The sequence below is a fragment of the Mustelus asterias genome, chromosome 6 (genome assembly GCF_964213995.1).
Source record: "Mustelus asterias chromosome 6, sMusAst1.hap1.1, whole genome shotgun sequence".
NCBI lineage: Eukaryota > Metazoa > Chordata > Chondrichthyes > Carcharhiniformes > Triakidae > Mustelus > Mustelus asterias.
The window spans coordinates 1580564-1603866 of NC_135806.1; the positions used below are offsets into that span (position 1 = coordinate 1580564).

General features: G+C 62.3%; 1 protein-coding gene across 1 annotated transcript in view; it reads right to left on the reverse strand.

Annotated features, from left to right (window-relative positions):
* The window catches only part of cntln (centlein, centrosomal protein), a 420736-nt gene extending 402532 nt beyond the window's left edge, over nt 1-18204 (reverse strand). Inside the window, exon 1 of the mRNA XM_078215313.1 lies at nt 17990-18204. The gene's annotated coding sequence lies outside the window, so the exon portion shown is untranslated. The remainder of the gene's footprint in view (nt 1-17989) is intronic.
* Nucleotides 18205-23303: the final 5099 nt, after the last annotated feature.

Below are 23303 nucleotides of genomic sequence, written 5' to 3' on the forward strand. Positions count from 1 at the left end.
GGGGTGGCCTGTTCTTGGTATAATTTTATTATAACTTACATCTTTCCATTTAACCAATACTTAAAAGTCCTTGAAAATGTCTGGATGTAGGAAGAACACAACCTTCAATTAATCAATAGTTACATAACATCAACAATAAAAATATGCAAAATCAAGCACATACATTAGTCATGTTTTGCAAAGAGCAAAACAGACATAGCATAAGAGCAGGGCACAGATAGGATCATAATTTGAGTTTTGGCTTTTCCTTGAGTATTTGAAATTGACAGGAAATCCCAAGTAATATCACATTGTTATATGATACAGAAGTAAACCAAATAGAGTGATACCTACTTAAAAAGAGCTCCTGATATCCAGTTTGCATTTTATCAACATGCAAACAATTCAATTGATTCAGATGTTTCAGGAAGGACAGGGAGGGAGGCAAGAGAGGGGGTGGAGTGGCACTGCTGATCAGGGATAGTGTCACAGCTGTAGAGAAGGTGTATGCTGTGGAGGGATTGTCTACAGAGTCTCTGTGGATGGAAGTTCGGAGTGGGAAGGGTTTCGATCACTTTGCTGGGAGTTTTCTATAGGCCGCCCAATAGTAACAGGGAGGTGGAGGAGCAGATAGGGAAACAGATCCTGAAGAGATGCAATAATAGCAGAGTTGTTGTGATGGGAGACTTTAATTTCCCAAACATAGATTGGAATATCCCTAGGGTAAGGGGATTGGATGGGAAGGAGTTTGTTAGGTGTGTTCAGGAGCGTTTCCTGACACAGCATGTGGGCAAGCCTACAAGAGGAGAGGCTGTACTTGATCTGATACTGACCAATCAATGAACCTGGACAGGTGTCAGGTCTCTCAGTGGGAGAGCATCTTGGGGATAGCGATCATAACTCTATCTCCTTTATGCTTGCATTGGAAAAAGAGAGGATCAGGCAAGCTAGGAAAGCATTTATATGGAGTAAGGGGAAATATGAAGACATAAGGCAGCAAATTAGAGGAGTAAATTGGAAGGAGGCATTCTCGGGGAAATGTACTGAAGAGAGGTGGCAGTTTTTCAAGGAATGTCTGTCGAGAGTTCGACAGGACAACGTTCCGAGCAGACAGGGAGGAGTTGGTAGGTTAAAGAAACCGTGGTGCACGAAAGCTGTGTGGGACCTAGTTGAGAAGAAAAGGAAAGCATACAAAAGGTTCAGAGAGCTTGGCGAAGATAGGGATCTAGATGAGTTTACGGCTTGTAGGAAGGGACTAAAGGAGGAAATTAGGAGAGCCAGAAGGAGTCATGAGAAGGCCTTCACAGGTAGGATTAAGGAAAACCCTAAGGCGTTCTATAAATATGTGAAGAGTAAAAGGATGAGACGTGAAGGAATAGGGCCTATAAAAGGTGAAGGCGGGAAAGTCTGTACGGAACTAGTAGAAATGGCAGAGGTGCTTAATGAGTATTTTGCCTCGGTTTTCACAGAGGAGAAGGATCTGGGTGGATGTACTGCGGGCTTGTGGTGGACTGAAAAGATCGAGTATGTGGACTTTAACAAAGAGGTTGTGCTGGAATCTTTGAATGGCATCAAGATAGATAAGTCGCCGGGTCCGATGGGATGTACCCCAGGTTACTGTGGGAGGCGAGGGAAGAGATTGCAGAGCCTCTGGCGATGATCTTTGCGTCGTCGATGGAGACGGGGGAGGTGCCGGAGGATTGCCGGAGGGGAATAGGGATAGCCAGGAAATTACCGACCGGTGAGTCTAACCTCAGTGGTTGGTAAGCTGATGGAGAAGATCCTGAGGGACAAGATTTATGAGCATTTAGAGAGGTTTAGTATGCTCAAGAATACTCAGCATGGCTTTGTCAAAGGCAGATCGTGCCTTACGAGCCTGGTGGAGTTCTTCGAAAACGTGACTAAACACATTGACAAAGGGAAAGCGGTAGATGTGGTTTATATGGATTTTAGCAAGGCGTTCGATAAAGTCCCCCATGCAAGACTTCTAGAAAAAGTGAGACGGCATGGCATCCAAGGGGCTGCTGCCCCTGTGGATCCAGAACTGGCTTGCCCAAAGGAGGCAGAGAGTGTGTATAGATGGGTCTTTTTCTAAATGGAGGTCGGTCACCAGTGGTGTGCCCCAGGGATCTGTTCTGGGACCCTTGCTGTTTGTCATTTTCATAAATGACCTGGATGAGGAAGTGGAGGGATGGCTTGGTAAGTTTGCCGACGACACGAAGGTTGGTGGGGTTGTGGATAGTCTGGAGGGATGTCAGAAGTTACAGATGGACATAGATAGGATGCAAGACTGGGCGGAGAAGTGGCAGATGGACTTCAACCCAGATAAATGCGTAGTGTTCCATTTTGGCAGCTCAAATGGGATGAAGGAGTACAATATAAAGGGAAAGACTCTTAGTACTGTAGAGGATCAGAGGGACCTTGGGGTCCGGGTCCATAGGACTCTAAAATCGGGGAGGGGGCGTTGGGGGCCGTGGGGGAGGGGGCGTTGGGGGCCGTGGGGGAGGGGGCGTTGGGGGCCGTGGGGGAGGGGGCGTTGGGGGCCGTGGGGGAGGGGGCGTTGGGGGCCGTGGGGGAGGGGGCGTTGGGGGCCGTGGGGGAGGGGGCGTTGGGGGCCGTGGGGGAGGGGGCGTTGGGGGCCGTGGGGGAGGGGGCGTTGGGGGCCGTGGGGGAGGGGGCGTTGGGGGCCGTGGGGGAGGGGGCGTTGGGGGCCGTGGGGGAGGGGGCGTTGGGGGCCGTGGGGGAGGGGGCGTTGGGGGCCGTGGGGGAGGGGGCGTTGGGGGCCGTGGGGGAGGGGGCGTTGGGGGCCGTGGGGGAGGGGGCGTTGGGGGCCGTGGGGGAGGGGGCGTTGGGGGCCGTGGGGGAGGGGGCGTTGGGGGCCGTGGGGGAGGGGGCGTTGGGGGCCGTGGGGGAGGGGGCGTTGGGGGCCGTGGGGGAGGGGGCGTTGGGGGCCGTGGGGGAGGGGGCGTTGGGGGCCGTGGGGGAGGGGGCGTTGGGGGCCGTGGGGGAGGGGGCGTTGGGGGCCGTGGGGGAGGGGGCGTTGGGGGCCGTGGGGGAGGGGGCGTTGGGGGCCGTGGGGGAGGGGGCGTTGGGGGCCGTGGGGGAGGGGGCGTTGGGGGCCGTGGGGGAGGGGGCGTTGGGGGCCGTGGGGGAGGGGGCGTTGGGGGCCGTGGGGGAGGGGGCGTTGGGGGCCGTGGGGGAGGGGGCGTTGGGGGCCGTGGGGGAGGGGGCGTTGGGGGCCGTGGGGGAGGGGGCGTTGGGGGCCGTGGGGGCGGGGGCGTTGGGGGCCGTGGGGGAGGGGGCGTTGGGGGCCGTGGGGGAGGGGGCGTTGGGGGCCGTGGGGGAGGGGGCGTTGGGGGCCGTGGGGAGGGGGCGTTGGGGGCCGTGGGGAGGGGGCGTTGGGGGCCGTGGGGAGGGGGCGTTGGGGGCCGTGGGGAGGGGGCGTTGGGGGCCGTGGGGAGGGGGCGTTGGGGGCCGTGGGGAGGGGGCGTTGGGGGCCGTGGGGAGGGGGCGTTGGGGGCCGTGGGGAGGGGGCGTTGGGGGTCGTGGGGAGGGGGCGTTGGGGGTCGTGGGGGAGGGGGCGTTGGGGGTCGTGGGGGAGGGGGCGTTGGGGGTCGTGGGGGAGGGGGCGTTGGGGGTCGTGGGGGAGGGGGCGTTGGGGGTCGTGGGGGAGGGGGCGTTGGGGGTCGTGGGGGAGGGGGCGTTGGGGGTCGTGGGGGAGGGGGCGTTGGGGGTCGTGGGGGAGGGGGCGTTGGGGGTCGTGGGGGAGGGGGCGTTGGGGGTCGTGGGGGAGGGGGCGTTGGGGGTCGTGGGGGAGGGGGCGTTGGGGGTCGTGGGGGAGGGGGCGTTGGGGGTCGTGGGGGAGGGGGCGTTGGGGGTCGTGGGGGAGGGGGCGTTGGGGGTCGTGGGGGAGGGGGCGTTGGGGGTCGTGGGGGAGGGGGCGTTGGGGGTCGTGGGGGAGGGGGCGTTGGGGGTCGTGGGGGAGGGGGCGTTGGGGGTCGTGGGGGAGGGGGCGTTGGGGGTCGTGGGGGAGGGGGCGTTGGGGGTCGTGGGGGAGGGGGCGTTGGGGGTCGTGGGGGAGGGGGCGTTGGGGGTCGTGGGGGAGGGGGCGTTGGGGGTCGTGGGGGAGGGGGCGTTGGGGGTCGTGGGGGAGGGGGCGTTGGGGGTCGTTGGGGAGGGGGCGTTGGGGGTCGTGGGGGAGGGGGCGTTGGGGGTTACGGGGGTGGGGGTTTTGGGGGTTATCGAGGAGGGGGTTTGGGGGTTATTGTGGGAGGGGTTTTTGGGGGTTGGCGTGTGTTGGGGGTTCTCGGGGAGGGGGGCGTTGGGGGTTCTCGGGGAGGGGGGCGTTGGGGGTTCTCGGGGAGGGGGGCGTTGGGGGTTCTCGGGGAGGGGGGCGTTGGGGGTTCTCGGGGAGGGGGGCGTTGGGGGTTCTCGGGGAGGGGGGCGTTGGGGGTTCTCGGGGAGGGGGGCGTTGGGGGTTCTCGGGGAGGGGGGCGCTGGGGGTTCTCGGGGAGGGGGGCGCTGGGGGTTCTCGGGGAGGGGGGCGCTGTGGGTTCTCGGGGAGGGGGGCGTTGGGGGTTCTCGGGGAGGGGGGCGTTGGGGGTTCTCGGGGAGGGGGGCGTTGGGGGTTCTCGGGGAGGGGGGCGCTGGGGGTTCTCGGGGAGGGGGGCGCTGGGGGTTCTCGGGGAGGGGGGCGCTGTGGGTTCTCGGGGAGGGGGGCGTTGGGGGTTCTCGGGGAGGGGGGCGTTGGGGGTTCTCGGGGAGGGGGGCGTTGGGGGTTCTCGGGGAGGGGGGCGTTGGGGGTTCTCGGGGAGGGGGGCGTTGGGGGTTCTCGGGGAGGGGGGCGTTGGGGGTTCTCGGGGAGGGGGGCGTTGGGGGTTCTCGGGGAGGGGGGCGTTGGGGGTTCTCGGGGAGGGGGGCGTTGGGGGTTCTCGGGGAGGGGGGCGTTGGGGGTTCTCGGGGAGGGGGGCGTTGGGGGTTCTCGGGGAGGGGGGCGTTGGGGGTTCTCGGGGAGGCGGGCGTTGGGGGTTCTCGGGGAGGGGGGCGTTGGGGGTTCTCGGGGAGGGGGGCGTTGGGGGTTCTCGGGGAGGGGGGCGTTGGGGGTTCTCGGGGAGGGGGGCGTTGGGGGTTCTCGGGGAGGGGGGCGTTGGGGGTTCTCGGGGAGGGGGGCGTTGGGGGTTCTCGGGGAGGGGGTCGTTGGGGGTTCTCGGGGAGGGGGGCGCTGGGGGTTCTCGGGGAGGGGGGCGCTGGGGGTTCTCGGGGAGGGGGGCGCTGGGGGTTCTCGGGGAGGGGGGCGCTGGGGGTTCTCGGGGAGGGGGGCGCTGGGGGTTCTCGGGGAGGGGGGCGCTGGGGGTTCTCGGGGAGGGGGGCGCTGGGGGTTCTCGGGGAGGGGGGCGCTGGGGGTTCTCGGGGAGGGGGGCGCTGGGGGTTCTCGGGGAGGGGGGCGCTGGGGGTTCTCGGGGAGGGGGGCGCTGGGGGTTCTCGGGGAGGGGGGCGCTGGGGGTTCTCGGGGAGGGGGGCGCTGGGGGTTCTCGGGGAGGGGGGCGCTGGGGGTTCTCGGGGAGGGGGGCGCTGGGGGTTCTCGGGGAGGGGGGCGCTGGGGGTTCTCGGGGAGGGGGGCGCTGGGGGTTCTCGGGGAGGGGGGCGCTGGGGGTTCTCGGGGAGGGGGGCGCTGGGGGTTCTCGGGGAGGGGGGCGCTGGGGGTTCTCGGGGAGGGGGGCGCTGGGGGTTCTCGGGGAGGGGGGCGCTGGGGGTTCTCGGGGAGGGGGGCGCTGGGGGTTCTCGGGGAGGGGGGCGCTGGGGGTTCTCGGGGAGGGGGGCGCTGGGGGTTCTCGGGGAGGGGGGCGCTGGGGGTTCTCGGGGAGGGGGGCGCTGGGGGTTCTCGGGGAGGGGGGCGCTGGGGGTTCTCGGGGAGGGGGGCGCTGGGGGTTCTCGGGGAGGGGGGCGCTGGGGGTTCTCGGGGAGGGGGGCGCTGGGGGTTCTCGGGGAGGGGGGCGCTGGGGGTTCTCGGGGAGGGGGGCGCTGGGGGTTCTCGGGGAGGGGGGCGCTGGGGGTTCTCGGGGAGGGGGGCGCTGGGGGTTCTCGGGGAGGGGGGCGCTGGGGGTTCTCGGGGAGGGGGGCGCTGGGGGTTCTCGGGGAGGGGGGCGCTGGGGGTTCTCGGGGAGGGGGGCGCTGGGGGTTCTCGGGGAGGGGGGCGCTGGGGGTTCTCGGGGAGGGGGGCGCTGGGGGTTCTCGGGGAGGGGGGCGCTGGGGGTTCTCGGGGAGGGGGGCGCTGGGGGTTCTCGGGGAGGGGGGCGCTGGGGGTTCTCGGGGAGGGGGGCGCTGGGGGTTCTCGGGGAGGGGGGCGCTGGGGGTTCTCGGGGAGGGGGGCGCTGGGGGTTCTCGGGGAGGGGGGCGCTGGGGGTTCTCGGGGAGGGGGGCGCTGGGGGTTCTCGGGGAGGGGGGCGCTGGGGGTTCTCGGGGAGGGGGGCGCTGGGGGTTCTCGGGGAGGGGGGCGCTGGGGGTTCTCGGGGAGGGGGGCGCTGGGGGTTCTCGGGGAGGGGGGCGCTGGGGGTTCTCGGGGAGGGGGGCGCTGGGGGTTCTCGGGGAGGGGGGCGCTGGGGGTTCTCGGGGAGGGGGGCGTTGGGGGTTCTCGGGGAGGGGGGCGTTGGGGGTTCTCGGGGAGGGGGGCGTTGGGGGTTCTCGGGGAGGGGGGCGTTGGGGGTTCTCGGGGAGGGGGGCGTTGGGGGTTCTCGGGGAGGGGGGCGTTGGGGGTTCTCGGGGAGGGGGGCGTTGGGGGTTCTCGGGGAGGGGGGCGTTGGGGGTTCTCGGGGAGGGGGGCGCTGGGGGTTCTCGGGGAGGGGGGCGCTGGGGGTTCTCGGGGAGGGGGGCGCTGGGGGTTCTCGGGGAGGGGGGCGCTGGGGGTTCTCGGGGAGGGGGGCGCTGGGGGTTCTCGGGGAGGGGGGCGCTGGGGGTTCTCGGGGAGGGGGGCGCTGGGGGTTCTCGGGGAGGGGGGCGCTGGGGGTTCTCGGGGAGGGGGGCGCTGGGGGTTCTCGGGGAGGGGGGCGCTGGGGGTTCTCGGGGAGGGGGGCGCTGGGGGTTCTCGGGGAGGGGGGCGCTGGGGGTTCTCGGGGAGGGGGGCGCTGGGGGTTCTCGGGGAGGGGGGCGCTGGGGGTTCTCGGGGAGGGGGGCGCTGGGGGTTCTCGGGGAGGGGGGCGCTGGGGGTTCTCGGGGAGGGGGGCGCTGGGGGTTCTCGGGGAGGGGGGCGCTGGGGGTTCTCGGGGAGGGGGGCGCTGGGGGTTCTCGGGGAGGGGGGCGCTGGGGGTTCTCGGGGAGGGGGGCGCTGGGGGTTCTCGGGGAGGGGGGCGCTGGGGGTTCTCGGGGAGGGGGGCGCTGGGGGTTCTCGGGGAGGGGGGCGCTGGGGGTTCTCGGGGAGGGGGGCGCTGGGGGTTCTCGGGGAGGGGGGCGCTGGGGGTTCTCGGGGAGGGGGGCGCTGGGGGTTCTCGGGGAGGGGGGCGCTGGGGGTTCTCGGGGAGGGGGGCGCTGGGGGTTCTCGGGGAGGGGGGCGCTGGGGGTTCTCGGGGAGGGGGGCGCTGGGGGTTCTCGGGGAGGGGGGCGCTGGGGGTTCTCGGGGAGGGGGGCGCTGGGGGTTCTCGGGGAGGGGGGCGCTGGGGGTTCTCGGGGAGGGGGGCGCTGGGGGTTCTCGGGGAGGGGGGCGCTGGGGGTTCTCGGGGAGGGGGGCGCTGGGGGTTCTCGGGGAGGGGGGCGCTGGGGGTTCTCGGGGAGGGGGGCGCTGGGGGTTCTCGGGGAGGGGGGCGCTGGGGGTTCTCGGGGAGGGGGGCGCTGGGGGTTCTCGGGGAGGGGGGCGCTGGGGGTTCTCGGGGAGGGGGGCGCTGGGGGTTCTCGGGGAGGGGGGCGCTGGGGGTTCTCGGGGAGGGGGGCGCTGGGGGTTCTCGGGGAGGGGGGCGCTGGGGGTTCTCGGGGAGGGGGGCGCTGGGGGTTCTCGGGGAGGGGGGCGCTGGGGGTTCTCGGGGAGGGGGGCGCTGGGGGTTCTCGGGGAGGGGGGCGCTGGGGGTTCTCGGGGAGGGGGGCGCTGGGGGTTCTCGGGGAGGGGGGCGCTGGGGGTTCTCGGGGAGGGGGGCGCTGGGGGTTCTCGGGGAGGGGGGCGCTGGGGGTTCTCGGGGAGGGGGGCGCTGGGGGTTCTCGGGGAGGGGGGCGCTGGGGGTTCTCGGGGAGGGGGGCGCTGGGGGTTCTCGGGGAGGGGGGCGCTGGGGGTTCTCGGGGAGGGGGGCGCTGGGGGTTCTCGGGGAGGGGGGCGCTGGGGGTTCTCGGGGAGGGGGGCGCTGGGGGTTCTCGGGGAGGGGGGCGCTGGGGGTTCTCGGGGAGGGGGGCGCTGGGGGTTCTCGGGGAGGGGGGCGCTGGGGGTTCTCGGGGAGGGGGGCGCTGGGGGTTCTCGGGGAGGGGGGCGCTGGGGGTTCTCGGGGAGGGGGGCGCTGGGGGTTCTCGGGGAGGGGGGCGCTGGGGGTTCTCGGGGAGGGGGGCGCTGGGGGTTCTCGGGGAGGGGGGCGCTGGGGGTTCTCGGGGAGGGGGGCGCTGGGGGTTCTCGGGGAGGGGGGCGCTGGGGGTTCTCGGGGAGGGGGGCGCTGGGGGTTCTCGGGGAGGGGGGCGCTGGGGGTTCTCGGGGAGGGGGGCGCTGGGGGTTCTCGGGGAGGGGGGCGCTGGGGGTTCTCGGGGAGGGGGGCGCTGGGGGTTCTCGGGGAGGGGGGCGCTGGGGGTTCTCGGGGAGGGGGGCGCTGGGGGTTCTCGGGGAGGGGGGCGCTGGGGGTTCTCGGGGAGGGGGGCGCTGGGGGTTCTCGGGGAGGGGGGCGCTGGGGGTTCTCGGGGAGGGGGGCGCTGGGGGTTCTCGGGGAGGGGGGCGCTGGGGGTTCTCGGGGAGGGGGGCGCTGGGGGTTCTCGGGGAGGGGGGCGCTGGGGGTTCTCGGGGAGGGGGGCGCTGGGGGTTCTCGGGGAGGGGGGCGCTGGGGGTTCTCGGGGAGGGGGGCGCTGGGGGTTCTCGGGGAGGGGGGCGCTGGGGGTTCTCGGGGAGGGGGGCGCTGGGGGTTCTCGGGGAGGGGGGCGCTGGGGGTTCTCGGGGAGGGGGGCGCTGGGGGTTCTCGGGGAGGGGGGCGCTGGGGGTTCTCGGGGAGGGGGGCGCTGGGGGTTCTCGGGGAGGGGGGCGCTGGGGGTTCTCGGGGAGGGGGGCGCTGGGGGTTCTCGGGGAGGGGGGCGCTGGGGGTTCTCGGGGAGGGGGGCGCTGGGGGTTCTCGGGGAGGGGGGCGCTGGGGGTTCTCGGGGAGGGGGGCGCTGGGGGTTCTCGGGGAGGGGGGCGCTGGGGGTTCTCGGGGAGGGGGGCGCTGGGGGTTCTCGGGGAGGGGGGCGCTGGGGGTTCTCGGGGAGGGGGGCGCTGGGGGTTCTCGGGGAGGGGGGCGCTGGGGGTTCTCGGGGAGGGGGGCGCTGGGGGTTCTCGGGGAGGGGGGCGCTGGGGGTTCTCGGGGAGGGGGGCGCTGGGGGTTCTCGGGGAGGGGGGCGCTGGGGGTTCTCGGGGAGGGGGGCGCTGGGGGTTCTCGGGGAGGGGGGCGCTGGGGGTTCTCGGGGAGGGGGGCGCTGGGGGTTCTCGGGGAGGGGGGCGCTGGGGGTTCTCGGGGAGGGGGGCGCTGGGGGTTCTCGGGGAGGGGGGCGCTGGGGGTTCTCGGGGAGGGGGGCGCTGGGGGTTCTCGGGGAGGGGGGCGCTGGGGGTTCTCGGGGAGGGGGGCGCTGGGGGTTCTCGGGGAGGGGGGCGCTGGGGGTTCTCGGGGAGGGGGGCGCTGGGGGTTCTCGGGGAGGGGGGCGCTGGGGGTTCTCGGGGAGGGGGGCGCTGGGGGTTCTCGGGGAGGGGGGCGCTGGGGGTTCTCGGGGAGGGGGGCGCTGGGGGTTCTCGGGGAGGGGGGCGCTGGGGGTTCTCGGGGAGGGGGGCGCTGGGGGTTCTCGGGGAGGGGGGCGCTGGGGGTTCTCGGGGAGGGGGGCGCTGGGGGTTCTCGGGGAGGGGGGCGCTGGGGGTTCTCGGGGAGGGGGGCGCTGGGGGTTCTCGGGGAGGGGGGCGCTGGGGGTTCTCGGGGAGGGGGGCGCTGGGGGTTCTCGGGGAGGGGGGCGCTGGGGGTTCTCGGGGAGGGGGGCGCTGGGGGTTCTCGGGGAGGGGGGCGCTGGGGGTTCTCGGGGAGGGGGGCGCTGGGGGTTCTCGGGGAGGGGGGCGCTGGGGGTTCTCGGGGAGGGGGGCGCTGGGGGTTCTCGGGGAGGGGGGCGCTGGGGGTTCTCGGGGAGGGGGGCGCTGGGGGTTCTCGGGGAGGGGGGCGCTGGGGGTTCTCGGGGAGGGGGGCGCTGGGGGTTCTCGGGGAGGGGGGCGCTGGGGGTTCTTGGGGAGGGGGGCGCTGGGGGTTCTTGGGGAGGGGGGCGCTGGGGGTTCTTGGGGAGGGGGCGCTGGGGGTTCTTGGGAAGGGGGGCGCTGGGGGTTCTTGGGGAGGGGGGCGCTGGGGGTTCTTGGGGAGGGGGGCGCTGGGGGTTCTTGGGGAGGGGGGCGCTGGGGGTTCTTGGGGTGGGGGGCGCTGGGGGTTCTTGGGGAGGGGGGCGCTGGGGGTTCTTGGGGAGGGGGGCGCTGGGGGTTCTTGGGGAGGGGGGCGCTGGGGTTTCTTGGGGAGGGGGGCGCTGGGGGTTCTTGGGGAGGGGGCGCTGGGGGTTCTTGGGGAGGGGGGCGCTGGGGGTTCTTGGGGAGGGGGGCGCTGGGGGTTCTTGGGGAGGGGGGCGCTGGGGGTTCTTGGGGAGGGGGGCGCTGGGGGTACTTGGGGAGGGGGGCGTTGGGGGTTCTTGGGGAGGGGGGCGCTGGGGCTTCTTGGCCAGCGGTGCGCTGGCGGTTCTTGGGCAGGGGGGCGCTGAGGGTTCTTGGGGAGGGGGCGCTGGGGGTTCTTGGGGAGGGGGGCGCTGGGGGTTCTTGGGGAGGGGGCGCTGGGGGTTCTTGGGAAGGGGGGCGCTGGGGGTTCTTGGGGAGGGGGGCGCTGGGGGTTCTTGGGGAGGGGGGCGCTGGGGGTTCTTGGGGAGGGGGGCGCTGGGGGTTCTTGGGGTGGGGGGCGCTGGGGGTTCTTGGGGAGGGGGGCGCTGGGGGTTCTTGGGGAGGGGGCGCTGGGGGTTCTCGGGGAGGGGGGCGCTGGGGGTTCTCGGGGAGGGGGGCGCTGGGGGTTCTCGGGGAGGGGGGCGCTGGGGGTTCTCGGGGAGGGGGGCGCTGGGGGTTCTCGGGGAGGGGGGCGCTGGGGGTTCTCGGGGAGGGGGGCGCTGGGGGTTCTCGGGGAGGGGGGCGCTGGGGGTTCTCGGGGAGGGGGGCGCTGGGGGTTCTCGGGGAGGGGGGCGCTGGGGGTTCTCGGGGAGGGGGGCGCTGGGGGTTCTCGGGGAGGGGGGCGCTGGGGGTTCTCGGGGAGGGGGGCGCTGGGGGTTCTCGGGGAGGGGGGCGCTGGGGGTTCTCGGGGAGGGGGGCGCTGGGGGTTCTCGGGGAGGGGGGCGCTGGGGGTTCTCGGGGAGGGGGGCGCTGGGGGTTCTCGGGGAGGGGGGCGCTGGGGGTTCTCGGGGAGGGGGGCGCTGGGGGTTCTCGGGGAGGGGGGCGCTGGGGGTTCTCGGGGAGGGGGGCGCTGGGGGTTCTCGGGGAGGGGGGCGCTGGGGGTTCTCGGGGAGGGGGGCGCTGGGGGTTCTCGGGGAGGGGGGCGCTGGGGGTTCTCGGGGAGGGGGGCGCTGGGGGTTCTCGGGGAGGGGGGCGCTGGGGGTTCTCGGGGAGGGGGGCGCTGGGGGTTCTCGGGGAGGGGGGCGCTGGGGGTTCTCGGGGAGGGGGGCGCTGGGGGTTCTCGGGGAGGGGGGCGCTGGGGGTTCTTGGGGAGGGGGGCGCTGGGGGTTCTTGGGGAGGGGGGCGCTGGGGGTTCTTGGGGAGGGGGCGCTGGGGGTTCTTGGGAAGGGGGGCGCTGGGGGTTCTTGGGGAGGGGGGCGCTGGGGGTTCTTGGGGAGGGGGGCGCTGGGGGTTCTTGGGGAGGGGGGCGCTGGGGGTTCTTGGGGTGGGGGGCGCTGGGGGTTCTTGGGGAGGGGGGCGCTGGGGGTTCTTGGGGAGGGGGGCGCTGGGGGTTCTTGGGGAGGGGGGCGCTGGGGTTTCTTGGGGAGGGGGGCGCTGGGGGTTCTTGGGGAGGGGGCGCTGGGGGTTCTTGGGGAGGGGGGCGCTGGGGGTTCTTGGGGAGGGGGGCGCTGGGGGTTCTTGGGGAGGGGGGCGCTGGGGGTTCTTGGGGAGGGGGGCGCTGGGGGTACTTGGGGAGGGGGGCGTTGGGGGTTCTTGGGGAGGGGGGCGCTGGGGCTTCTTGGCCAGCGGTGCGCTGGCGGTTCTTGGGCAGGGGGGCGCTGAGGGTTCTTGGGGAGGGGGCGCTGGCGGTTCTTGGCGAGGGGGGCGTTGAGGGTTCTTGGGGAGGGGGGCGTTGAGGGTTCTTGGGGAGGGGGGCGTTGGGGGTTCTTGGGGAGGGGGGCGTTGGGGGTTCTTGGGGAGGGGGCTTTGGGGGTTCTTGGGGAGGGGGGCGTTGGAGGTTATTGGGGAGGGGGGTGTTGGGGGTTATTGGGGAGGGGGGCGTTGGGGGTTATTGGGGAGGGGGGCGTTGGGGGTTATTGGGGAGGGGGGCGTTGGGGGTTATTGGGGAGGGGGGCGTTGGGGGTTATTGGGGAGGGGGGCGTTGGGGGTTATTGGGGAGGGGGGCGTTGGGGGTTATTGGGGAGGGGTCGTTGGGGGTTATTGGGGAGGGGAGCATTGGGGGTTATTGGGGAGGGGAGCATTGGGGGTTATTGGGGAGGGGGGCGTTTGGGGTTATTGGGGAGGGGGCGCTGGGGGTTCTTGGGGAGTGGGCCGTTGCGGGTTCTTGGGGAGGGAGCCGTTGGGGGTTATTGGGGAGGGGGGCGTTGGGGGTTCTTGGGGGAGTGGCGTTGGGGGTTCTTGGGGAGGGGGGCGTTGGGGGTTCTTGGGGAGGGGGGCTTTGGGGGTTATTGTGGAGGGGGGCGTTGGGGGTTATTGGGGAGGGGGCGTTGGGGATTATTGGGGAGGGGGGCGTTGGGGATTATTGGGGAGGGGGGCGTTGGGGGTTATTGGGGAGGGGGCGTTGGGTGTTATTGGGGAGGGGTCGTTGGGGGTTATTGGGGAGGGGAGCATTGGGGGTTATTGGGGAGGGGAGCATTGGGGGTTATTGGGGAGGGGAGCATTGGGGGTTATTGGCGAGGGGAGCATTGGGGGTTATTGGGGAGGGGGCCGTTGGGGGTTCTTGGGGAGGGGGCCGTTGGGGGTTCTTGGGGAGGGGGCCGTTGGGGGTTATTGGGGAGGGGGGTGTTGGGGGTTCTTGGGGGAGTGGCGTTGGGTGTTCTTGGGGAGGGGGGCGTTGGGGGTTCTTGGGGAGGGGGGCTTTGGGGGTTATTGGGGAGGGGGGCGTTGGGGGTTATTGGGGAGGGGGCGTTGGGGATTATTGGGGAGGGGGGCGTTGGGGGTTCTTGGGGAGGGGGGCGTTGGGGGTTATAGGGGAGGGGTGTATTGCGGGTTATTGGGGAGGGGGGTTATTGGGAAGAGAGGTTATTGGGGAGTGGGTTTTGGGGTTGGTGTGTGTTGGTGGTTATGGGGGAGGGGGTTTTGGTTTGTGTTGGGGGTTATTGGGGAGGGGGGTTATTGGGGAGAGGTGTTATTGGGGAGGGGGTTTTGGGGTTTGGTGTGTGTTGGGGGTTATGGGGAGGGGGTTTTGGGCTTTGGTGTGTGTTGGGGGTTATGGGGGAGGGGGTTTTGGGGTTTGGTGTGTGTTGGGGGTTATGCGGGTGGGGGTTTTGGAGTTTGGTGTGTGTTGGGAGTTATGGGGGAGGGGGTTTTGGGGTTTGGTGTGTGTTGGGGGTTATGGGGGAGGGAGTTTTGGGGTTTGGTGTGTGTTGGGGGTAATGGGGGAGGGGGTTTTGGGGTTTGATGTGTGTTGGGGGTTATGGGGGAGGGGGTTTTGGGGTTTGGTGTGTGTTGGGGGTTATGGGGGAGGGGGTTTTGGGGTTTGGTGTGTGTTGGGGGTTATTGGGGAGGGGGTTTTGGGGTTTGGTGTGTGTTGGGGGTTATGGGGGAGGGGGTTTTGGGGTTTGGTGTGTGTTGGGGGTTATGGGGGAGGGGGTTTTGGGGTTTGGTGTGTGTTGGGGGTTATGGGGGAGGGGGTTTTGGGGTTTGGTGTGTGTTGGGGGTTATTGGGGAGGGGGTTTTGGGGTTTGGTGTGTGTTGGGGGTTATGGGGTAGGGGGTTTTGGGGTTTGGTGTGTGTTGGGGGTTATGGGGAGGGGGGTTTGGGGTGTGTTGGGGGTTATGGGGGAGGGGGTTTTGGGGTTTGGTGTGTGTTGGCGGTTATGGGGGAGGGGGTTTTGGGGTTTGGGTGTGTGTGGGGGTTATGGGGAGGGGCTTTTGGGGGTTTTGTGTGTGTTGGGGGTTATGGGGAGGGGGGTTTGGGGTGTGTTGGGGGTTATGGGGGAGGGGGTTTGCGGTTTGGTGTGTGTTGGGGGTATGGGGGAGGGGGTTTGGTGTGTGTTAGGGGTTATTGGGGAGGGGGTTTTGGGGTTTGGTGTGTGTTGGGGGTTATGGGGGAGGGGGTTTTGGGGTTTGGTGTGTGTTGGGGGTTATTGGGGAGGGGGTTTTGGGGTTTGGTGTGTGTTGGGGGTTATGGGGGAGGGGGTTTTGGGGTTTGGTGTGTGTTGGGGGTTATGGGGAGGGGGGTTTGGGGTGTGTTGGGGGTTATGGGGGAGGGGGTTTTGCGGTTTGGTGTGTGTTGGGGGTTATGGGGGAGGGGGTTTGGTGTGTGTTGGGGGTTATTGGGGAGGGGGTTTTGGGGTTTGGTGTGTGTTGGGGGTTATGGGGGAGGGGGTTTTGGGGTTTGGTGTGTGTTGGGGGTTATGGGGGAGGGGGTTTGGTGTGTGTTGGGGGTTATGGGGGAGGGGGTTTGGTGTGTGTTGGGGGTTATGAGGGAGGGGGTTTTGGGGTTTGGTGTGTGTTGGGGGTTATGGGGGAGGGGGTTTTGGGGTTTGGTGTGTGTTGGGGGTTATTGGGGAGGGGGTTTGGGGTTTGGTGTGTGTTGGGGGTTATTGGGGAGGGGGTTTGGGGGTTTGGTGTGTGTTGGGGGTTATGGGGGAGGGGGTTTTGGGGTTTGGTGTGTGTTGGGGGTTATGGGGGAGGGGGTTTGGTGTGTGTTGGGGGTTCTGGGGGAGGGGGTGTGCGGTTTGGTGTGTGTTGGGGGTTATGGGGGAGGGGGTTTGGTGTGTGTTGGGGGTTATGAGGGAGGGGGTTTTGGGGTTTGGTGTGTGTTGGGGGTTATGGGGGAGGGGGTTTTGGGGTTTGGTGTGTGTTGGGGGTTATGGGGAGGGGGGTTTGGGGTGTGTTGGGGGTTATGGGGGAGGGGGTTTTGGGGTTTGGTGTGTGTTGGCGGTTATGGGGGAGGGGGTTTTGGGGTTTGGTGTGTGTTGGGGGTTATGGGGAGGGGCTTTTGGGGTTTTGTGTGTGTTGGGGGTTATGGGGAGGGGGGTTTGGGGTGTGTTGGGGGTTATGGGGGAGGGGGTTTGCGGTTTGGTGTGTGTTGGGGGTTATGGGGGAGGGGGTTTGGTGTGTGTTAGGGGTTATTGGGGAGGGGGTTTTGGGGTTTGGTGTGTGTTGGGGGTTATGGGGGAGGGGGTTTTGGGGTTTGGTGTGTGTTGGGGGTTATTGGGGAGGGGGTTTTGGGGTTTGGTGTGTGTTGGGGGTTATGGGGGAGGGGGTTTTGGGGTTTGGTGTGTGTTGGGGGTTATGGGGAGGGGGGTTTGGGGTGTGTTGGGGGTTATGGTGAAGCATTGAACCAATATTTCTCTTCGGTGTTCACGCAAGGGGACATGAATATAGCTGAGGAGGACACTGGGTTGCAAGGGAGTAGAATAGACAGTATTACAGTTGATAAGGAGGATGTGCAGGATATTCTGGAGGGTCTGAAAATAGATAAATCCCCTGGTCCGGATGGGATTTATCCAAGGATTCTCTGGGAGGCAAGAGAAGTGATTGCAGAGCCTCTGGCTCTGATCTTCAGGTCGTCGTTGGCCTCTGGTATAGTACCAGAAGATTGGAGGTTAGCGAATGTTGTCCCATTGTTTAAGAAGGGGAACAGAGACTTCCCCGGGAATTATAGACCGGTGAGTCTCACTTCTGTTGTCGGCAAGATGTTGGAAAAAATTATAAGGGATAGGATTTATAGTTATTTGGAGAGTAATGAATTGATAGGTGATAGTCAGCATGGTTTTGTGGCAGGTAGGTCGTGCCTTACTAACCTTATTGAGTTTTTTGAGAAAGTGACCAAGGAGGTGGATGGGGGCAAGGCAGTGGACGTGGTATATATGGATTTTAGTAAGGCGTTTGATAAGGTTCACCATGGTAGGCTTCTGCAGAAAATGCAGATGTATGGGATTGGGGGTGATCTAGGAAATTGGATCAGGAATTGGCTAGCGGATAGGAAACAGAGGGTGGTGGTTGATAGTAAATATTCATCATGGAGTGCGGTTACAAGTGGTGTACCTCAGGGATCTGTTTTGGGGCCACTGCTGTTTGTAATATTTATTAATGATCTGGATGAGGGTATAGTTGGGTGGATTAGCAAATTTGCTGATGACACCAAAGTCGGTGGTGTGGTAGACAGTGAGGAAGGGTGTCGTAGTTTGCAGGAAGACTTAGACAGGTTGCAAAGTTGGGCCGAGAGGTGGCGGATGGAGTTTAATGCGGAGAAGTGTGAGGTAATTCACTTTGGTAGGAATAACAGATGTGTTGAGTATAGGGCTAACGGGAGGACTTTGAATAGTGTGGAGGAGCAGAGGGATCTAGGTGTATGTGTGCATAGATCCCTGAAAGTTGGGAATCAAGTAGATAAGGTTGTTAAGAAGGCATATGGTGTCTTGGCGTTTATTGGTAGGGGGATTGAATTTAGGAGTCGTAGCGTTATGTTGCAACTGTACACAACTCTGGTGCGGCCGCACTTGGAGTACTGTGTGCAGTTCTGGTCCCCACATTACAGGAAGGATGTGGAGGCTTTGGAGAGGGTGCAGAGGAGGTTTACCAGGATGTTGCCTGGTATGGAGGGGAGATCCTATGAGGAGAGGCTGAGGGATTTGGGATTGTTTTCGCTGGAAAGGCGGCGGCTAAGAGGGGATCTTATTGAAACATATAAGATGATTAGAGGTTTAGATAGGGTGGATAGTGATAGCCTTTTTCCTCTGATGGAGAAATCCAGCACGAGGGGGCATGGCTTTAAATTGAGGGGGGGTAGTTATAGAACCGATGTCAGGGGTAGGTTCTTTACCCAGAGGGTGGTGAGGGATTGGAATGCCCTGCCAGCATCAGTAGTAAATGCGCCTAGTTTGGGGGCGTTTAAGAGATCCGTAGATAGGTTCATGGACGAAAAGAAATTGGTTTAGGTTGGAGGGTCACAGGTTTTTTTTTTTTTTAACTGGTCGGTGCAACATCGTGGGCCGAAGGGCCTGTTCTGCGCTGTAATGTTCTATGTTCTATGGGGGAGGGGTTTTGCGGTTTGGTGTGTGTTGGGGGTTATGGGGGAGGGGGTTTTGGGGTTTGGTGTGTGTTGGGGGTTATTGGGGAGGGGGTTCTGGGGTTTGGTGTGTGTTGGGGGTTATGGGGGAGGGGGTTTTGGGGTTTGGTGTGTGTTGGGGGTTATGGGGGAGGGGGTTTGGTGTGTGTTGGGGGTTATGGGGGAGGGGGTTTGGTGTGTGTTGGGGGTTATGGGGGAGGGGGTTTGGTGTGTGTTGGGGGTTATGAGGGAGGGGGTTTTGGGGTTTGGTGTGTGTTGGGGGTTATGGGGGAGGGGGTTTTGGGGTTTGGTGTGTGTTGGGGGTTATTGGGGAGGGGGTTTTGGGGTTTGGTGTGTGTTGGGGGTTATGGGGTCGTTATTGATGCTGCAGTTCCCTTGTTGCCCAGCCGTTACCTTGGTGACGCGATTGGCGGGGAGACAAACTGATGGCGAAACAAAACCCCGGGCGCGAGCTCAGTGCCTCCCCGACCCGGCTGTAACCCGCTCGCTCACTGCCGCCTCCCGGGGCCCAACTCCCGCTCCCGCCGCTCCGCTCCGGCACTTTCTCTCCGTTCAAACTGCCCGCCTGCCGTAAAGCAGATTCACCCCGGTGCGCGACACTTTGCGGCAGCCAGGAGACGCCCCGCCCCCTCACTGTGGTTCCGTCCCCTCGCTCTTGCCCCGCCCCTCGCTCTGAGTCCGTCCCCTCGCTCTGTTTCCGCCCCCTCGCTCTTGCCCCGCCCCTCGCTCTGAGTCCGCCCCCTCGCTCTGGCCCCGCCTCCTCGCTCTGGTCCCGGCCCTTCCCACACTGTGATGGGGCCATGTGTGTTGTGTGAGCCACAGTAAGAAGTCTCACAACACCAGGTTAAAGTACAACAGGTTTATTTGGTAGCAAAAGCCACTAGCTTTCAGAGCCCTGCCCCTTGGTCCAACGCCGGCATCCCCACATCGTGTGAGCCAGAGGCAGAGTGACCAGGAGAGGCTTTCTCACTCACTATTTACTCACTCTCATGGCCCTCACTCACAATTCCTCACAGGATTCCGAAACAATTTATTGTACTGTGTATTTGTAGAATGTATCCGCTGTTTTTGATTTTGGAGATTTGGACTGAACATCATCTGTCCCTGGCAGAGATAAAAAAGATTAAAAAATACGTCATTCACACCTTTTTATAATTTATTGTCACAAGTAGGCTTAGTGGGGAGCACAGTGGTTAGCACTGCTAACACAGTAACTTCATTGCATTGTGAATGTAAACCTGCTTGTGACTAATAAATAAAACTTTAACATTACCGCTACAATGAAGTTACTGTGAAAATCCCCTAGTCGCCACACTCCAGCACCTGTTCGGGTACACTAAGGGAGAATTTAGCATAGTCTTTTGGATTGTGGGAGGAAACCAGAGCACCCAGAGGAAACCCATGCCGACACAGGGAGAACGTGTAGACTCCGCACAGTGACCGAAACCGGGAATTGAACCCAGGTCCCTGGCACTGTGAGACAGCAGTGCTAACCACTGTGCCATCGTGCCACTGCCATCCTGCACCATCTCAAATGATCATGGGTGATAGTGTAGTAGGTAATAAGGTATAGCTCTAAATTCATCCCAACCTTATAATTTGCAAAATGTTTACAATAAATAAAATCAAGGACAGATACTGATTTGATTTGATTTATTATTGTTATATATATTTGGATACAGCGAAAAATATTGTTTCTTGCATGCTATACAGACAAAACATACCGTTCACTGAGTACATAGAACATAGAACATTACAGCGCAGTACAGGCCCTTCGGCCCTCGATGTTGCGCCGACCAGTGAAACCAATCTAAAGCCCCTCTAATCTACACTATTCCAATATCATCCATATGTTTATCCAACAACCATTTGAATGCTCTTAATGTTGACTAGTCCACTGCTGCTGCAGGCAGGGCATTCCACGCCCTTACCACTCTCTGAGTAAAGAACCTACCTCTAACATCTGTCCTATATCTCTCACCCCTCAATTTAAAGCTATGTCCCCTCGTGTTAGCCATCACCATCCGAGGAAAAAGGCTCTCACTATCCACCCTATCTAATCCTCTGATAATCTTGTATGCCTCTATTAAGTCACCTCTTAACCTTCTTCTCTCTAACGAAAACAACCTCAAGTCCCTCAGCCTTTCCTCATACGATCTTCCCACCATACCAGGCAACATCCTGGTAAATCTCCTCTGCACACTTTCCAACACTTCCACATCTTTCCTATAATGCGGCGACCAGAACTGTACGCAATACTCCAAGTGCGGCCGCACCAGAGTTTTGTACAGTTGCAGCATGACCTCGTGGCTCCGAAACTCAATCCCTCTACCAATAAAAACTAACACACCGTATGCCTTCTTAACAACCCTATCAACCTGGGTGCCAACTTTCAGGGATCTATGCACATGGACACCCAGATCCCTCTGTTCATCCACACTACCAAGTATCTTACCATTAGCCCAGTACTCTGTATTCCTGTTACTCCTTCCAAAGTGAATCACCTCACACTTTTCCGCATTAAACTCCATTTGCCACCTCTCAGCCCAGCTCTGCAGCTTATCTATGTCCCTCTGTAACCTGCCACTTCCCTCTGCACTGTCTACAACTCCACCGACTTTAGTGTCATCCGCAAATTTACTAATCCATCCTTCTATGCCCTCATCCTGGTCATTTATAAAAATGACAAACAGCAGTGGCCCCAAAACAGATCCTTGCGGTACACCACATCCTGAACGCCAGGATGAATATTTCCCATCAGCCACCACCCTCTGTTTTCTTACAACTAGCCAATTCCTGATCCAAACCACTAAATCACCCTCAATCCCATGTGTCTGTATTTTCTGCAATAGCTTACCATGGGGAACCTTGTCAAATGCTTTGCTGAAATCCATATACACCACATCAACCGCTTTGCCCTCATCCACCTCTTTGGTCACCTTCTCAAAGAACTCAATAAGGTTTGTGAGGCACGACCTACCCTTCACAAAACCGTGCTGACTATTCCTAATCAAATTATTCCTTTCTAGATTATTATAAATCCTATCTCTTATAATCCTTTCCAAAACTTTGCCCACAACAGAAGTAAGGCTCACCGGTCTATAATTACCAGGGTTATCCCTACTCCCCTTCTTGAACAAGGGGACAACATTTGCTATCCTCCAGTCTTCTGGCACTGTTCCTGGAGACAATGACGACACAAAGATCAAAGCCAAAGGCTCTGCAATCTCCTCTCTAGCCTCACAGAGAATCCTAGGATAAATCCTATCCGGCCCAGGGGACTTATCTATTTTTACCCTTTCCAGAATTGCTAACACCTCCTCCTTATGAACCTCAATCCCGTCCAGTCCAACAGCCTGTATCTCAGTACTCCCCTCGACAACACTGTCCCCCTCCTGTGTGTCGACAACACTGTCCCTCTCCTGTGTGAATACCGACAAAAAATATTCATTTAGTGCCTCTCCTATCTCTTCAGACTCCATGCACAACTTCCCACTATTGTCCTTCACTGGCCCTAATCTTACCCTAGTCATTCTTTTACTCCTGACATACCTATAGAAAGCTTTAGGGTTTTCCTTGATCCTACCTGCCAAAGACTTCTCATGTCCCCTCCTGGCTCTTCTTAACTCTTTCTTTAGGTCCTTCCTGGGGTCCTACATAGGGTAGAAGGAAAAGAGAGAGTGCTGAATATAGTGCTACAGTCACAGCTAGGTTGTAGAGAAAGATCAGTTAATATATGGTAGGTCCATTCAAAAGTCTGATGGCAGCACAGAAGAAGCTGTTCTTGAGTTGGTTGGCGCGTGATCTCCTGACAGAAGAAGGGTGTCTGGTAATAGACTTTGACAGATCTTGTCAAATAACCCATGCACATCACACAGAAGGCAAAAGTGTCAGCCCAGTCCATCATTCATAAGGTGGGGTTGGAATTTTTCTCAATTGTTTAATTTCTGACAGGAACATATTTTGTCTACTGACCATGAAACACTTTTCTAGTCTTTAATGAATAGATTAATTTCACTATTCTTTTGGTTAATTATCTCCCAGTGAAGTAAATTGGGTCAATTTCACATTGCTACCACTAACCTCTTATCAGAAGTGAAGATGCTGGTGTTGGACTGGGGTGGACAAGATGAGCGGTCACACCACACCAGGTTATCGTCCAACAGATTTAGTTGAAATCACAAGCTTTCGGAACACTGTTCCTTCATCAGCTGAAGTTCGTCCTTGCATAAATATATGGATATTATATAATTGCGATTCAGTTCAGTGATGAGGCACCCTGCACTTTAGCAGCACTGACTAGTCTTAGACTTTAATTGTATTGGGAAATTCTCTCGCAGGATCACACAACTTGAGTTGCAATTTGAGATTATTGGTAGATTCTTCATAATGCGAGCAGAGCTTACCTTTGAGGGTAATGTATATTTCAGTCCATGTTGGCTTTGATGTGCATAAAGCTTCTGTGCTATAGTCAGAAAGTTGGGGTTTCAAACCCCACTCCAGAGACATGAGTACATAATCAAGGCTGACACTCCAGTGCAGTACTGTTGGAATGCTGCACTGTCTTTTGGATCAGAGATCTTGTCTCTCAGGTGCATATAAAAGATTCCTTGGATCTATTCTGAAGCAGAGCTGGGGAGTCCTTTCCAATGTCTCAAGTTAATATTTATCTTTCAACCAACATCATCAAAATAAACAGATTATCAGGTCATTCTCACAATGCTGTTTCTGGGAGCTTGTTGTGTATAAATTAGCTGCCACATTTCCTACAACATTGACAAGAAAGTACTTCATTGACTGTAAAGCATCCTGGGACATTCTGAGGTCATGACAGGTGCAGAAATATAAAGTATTTTGTTTTTACAGAGCTCTGAGTCACAATGTTCCTATCCATTGTCAGCCATTATTGATGGATTAACTGATGCATTGTTGTCATGAAATATTTACTCTCTTCCCACTTCTCTTGTGGGTGTGTTATCTGACTGCCCGCGTAATGTCAAGTTTCAGATGAGCTACAGTTTTCTCCAAGTCAACATTTACAACCCCAAAGTCAACCCTACCTGGCCCTCAGTAGAAATTCTGCATCGTAGCGTTTGATTCCATTTGCCTTCCAGCTTTCTCACAGAGGATAAAACCTACATGAAGAAATCTCCGGCTGATATTTGACCATCAACCCAGCTTCGAATCCCACCTCCAAAACAAGCATTTGGATTATTTCCAATGTTACAACATTGCCCCCTGCAACCTCACATACTCTCTATTCATGGCAAAACATGTCTTCAAGTCTTTATTAAGTTTGTGATCAGCTTGTTCAATGATCCCCTCTCCTGTATTTTTCCAGACAAAATCTATAATTCATGCAGAATCTTACAGTCAAATCCCCCCCTGTAGTAAGCATTGTTCACATACAGTTCCATTGGCTCCCTGTCATCCAGCACATTGATTTCCACATCCTTGTTCTTCTTAAAAAGTCATGTCCTCACTACAACCTCCTTACAACCTCATCCACTGTTATGTTTACACACTACACTCTCCCAATTCTGATTTTCAATGTATCCTACCTCCTTCCCCTCCACCAATGAGCCAACCCTTTGCTATTCCACCCCACAATCTGGAACTCTCTTCCAGATTCCACAGCCCTGCTAAACCTCTCATCATGTTCAAAAAGCTCATCAAAATCTCTTCAGCTGCATATCTTCCATCATCA